We start from the raw sequence: 3,247 nt of genomic DNA on the forward strand, positions 1-3,247 counted from the left end.
AGTCCAGTTCATCCTGGCTGTACGTCTGTCAGGGACTGGCCTGGAGGGTATCGCACAAGCCGAGAGAGAAGCCAGCAAAGGCAAGTGCTGTGTTACTGGAGGAGGCGCAGACACGCCGAACAAGTTGGAACAGTACAGCTCTGCTAGCCGAGATCTGTCCCCTGTCCTCGCACTACTGGCACTGGCTGCGGTTTCATTCTCCAGCTGGCTAGATGTGTATCTTCCACTGCAGACCAGTGTTATGCTCCTGAACACACACGCTTCTTGCCATCAGACTTTCACAGTTGAGATTTTTCTTTCTCCTAACACGTCCACAAAAATACAAGTTTTGTCTCTGTCTTGATGCATGTTCTGAATACGAATTCCTGGAGCAACTCTTTACCTTCCACTCTTCTACAATCTTCAATGAAAGCGTTAAAAGTGAGAGTACAATTTGGGCAAAAGTTCCAGACAGTGAAGAATGCTTTCTGTGCAAAGAACAAATTGGCATATGCAAATACTGCATATGGATAAGATTACTTGCAGGGACAGGTACCATAAAGGTACTTGCATAGACAGGTACACAAAGATTATATACAGTACCCAGTTTGTATACTGTCACACAATGTTTGCACAGGAATTTCAGAGGTATATCTGCTTTAATTCATTTATTACATGTACTATTAAACTACTGATTTTTTTAACGTGTTTCTTCACTGTAATGTCAAACTGAACTTCAGGGATTTACCATGAAAGAGGAAAACGAATATTTAAAACAATGGAAATTGCCTTAGTTATTATCACCATTTAATCTAGGCGAGTCTCAAAAGCCTTAAAAAAAAAAGTAAATCTAAACACTGAGACATACTCTTTTCAAGTTGGAGGTGAAGGATGCCAAGAAGTAATACTAAATTGCAGCTGCCCTAGGAAACCTAGTTCAAGGCTTTGTGGGGATTACCTGCTCTGCAGCAAAGCAAAAATCAGCAGTACAGGCTGAGATCAACAGGGACCTACTAGTGTGGTTCTCAGAGGGTCTTTGTCTCATGTTGGCGCTCTACTGGAACTTCAACAGGTTCGTGCCCTGTCAGAAGTGGTGGAAAGTCTTCAGAGAGAGGGAAGGATAAACCAGCGCTCAGCTGGTACGGGACATGCTAGCACCAGGGCTCAAGATCCTCCTCCTTGACACCAGCAGTCACAGGACCGACATGACACAGCAGCTCCAACCTGCTGAGAAGGAACTGCCTGCTCTCCTTGTCATACTTAGCCCTCTATCTGCTCCAGAATACCGACCAGAAAACCTTTAACTGGAAAACAACAAAACTGACAGGAAACAAACATGACTTCCTATGTTTGAATGCTCATCTACAAACACTTAAGGCCAATCTCTTTCTTCCTGACACATTCCCATCTGGGATTTGGAGGACGCATCACAGAATCCATACCATTTGGGATTTATTTACCTGCTGTCTTAAGGCTCTTCTTAAAGTAACTTGACCATAAAAGATTCTATAGATAAACAAACTAAACAACAAAAACCCCCAAACATCTCAAATGAGAACCCCTGTCAGCAAAGATAGCTAGCAGCTGAATGTCAAGCAAAAGTAACCCATATCTTTGTGGTTAAATAAACAGAAGATGAGCTTACTAAAGTACATCTTCACGAGACAGATATATGTAAGTAGAGCAGAGTTGGAACCCTTTCCTAGCAGAACTATACCAGATACTAAAACTGCTGCTGGAACACAGCAATACAGCAGACCAGCTTGGAACTCATCCTCCAGCACTTTGGGTGTTCTATGTGGCTTTTGCTTCAGCTATCAGACAAAACTCAGAAAAGCACCTTTCGAACCAGGTGCTGAGCCATTACGCCTTCCCTTACCTTACCACCCCTCAGCAAAAAGACTCAATGTATGATAAATGCGTAAGTACTACTTGTACAATCATATTGCCCATTACTTTTAATAACGTTACCTCCATTAATTGTAATAATGTTTTCGTTTGTTTCTGCTGTCTGGCAACCCCTGGCAATTTTCAAAATTAAGTCCTCTCTTCATACAATGATTGAGGAACTACACTACAGCACAGTAATATTGTTATAGCTTCACTGGATCTGAAATCCTGCTGCTCCTTCCCAAATTATTTCACCTGAACAGTGAAGATTTTTTCGATGGACTTTCAGAGCTTATATCTGAAGTGAGATGATCCCACAATACATAAAACTATTTATAAGATTTGCTTAGCAGTTACGTAGAACTTTTCATCCACAAACGTCAACTACCTCAAAGCAGAGGCAAAACTTTTAGCTTTATTTCACGGACAAGCAAAAAGACAAACAGCAAACAGATACCAGCTCCGCAGAAGAGCTGGTACGGGAGCCCAGGTCTTCTCACATTTCCTGTTCCATGACTTATTCACCGGGGCTACATTCCTTCCATTCTCTGGGCATCTTTCCACCTTTTAATTAACCTCCAGTAGCAACCATTAACTTGCCTGGAATTACTAAAGAAAGGGGAACTGAAGGTCATCTGTGTTTTTGAGGAGATGGGATAGAAGCCCACCAGCAATCTAATATCAGGCTCACTCCTGGCAGGGAACATTGCCACACGGTTCTTTCAAACCTTCTCTGGCAGCAGAAAGATACTGCAATGTAAAATACAGCCAGGAGTCGTGAAGTCTAATGAAGAGCCAGAATGAATTCCTAGACTTTTTCCACCTCAGTGCCACTGATACAATGAAGTGATTCCCAACAAACAGCACAATCGCTCCAAGTGCCAGAGCATGAATCAGCACATTGGTCCTCTCTGACCCAGGATTCTCCAGCGGTTATCGCGCTATTCTGTAAGGCCTTTGCTCTGCTCAGATCTCCCCTTGCCAGCAACATGAAACCTTCCGCGTTTTATTTGTAGGATCTGTCATAGCACCTCATTCAGGGTAAAGAAGTCTCACACTAACTTATTCTGCATATTTCAGTTCCGTAGACTCTCAAATCAGTTCAGACACTACAAGAAATCCTATAAAAATTATCCTTAAGCACCAGCGCGACAATGTTAACATGCTGTCATGTACAGTAATTGAACATATGCATCCCTCAGGATTCTGACAGCCAACGTTCAGGGACTGCACTGTCATCATCTTGTATTTTTTCACACTTCCTTTTTGACATGGGACAACTGTACCAATAGCCTGTCACTCAAACTTCTGCAATAACTAAGTTGAAACTATAAGGTATTTTGTGTCCTGTGCATATTCTAATGTAACTGAAGTAAAC

Source organism: Charadrius vociferus, unplaced genomic scaffold, assembly GCF_000708025.1.
Source record: "Charadrius vociferus isolate BGI_N301 unplaced genomic scaffold, ASM70802v2 scaffold553, whole genome shotgun sequence".
NCBI classification, from domain to species: domain Eukaryota; kingdom Metazoa; phylum Chordata; class Aves; order Charadriiformes; family Charadriidae; genus Charadrius; species Charadrius vociferus.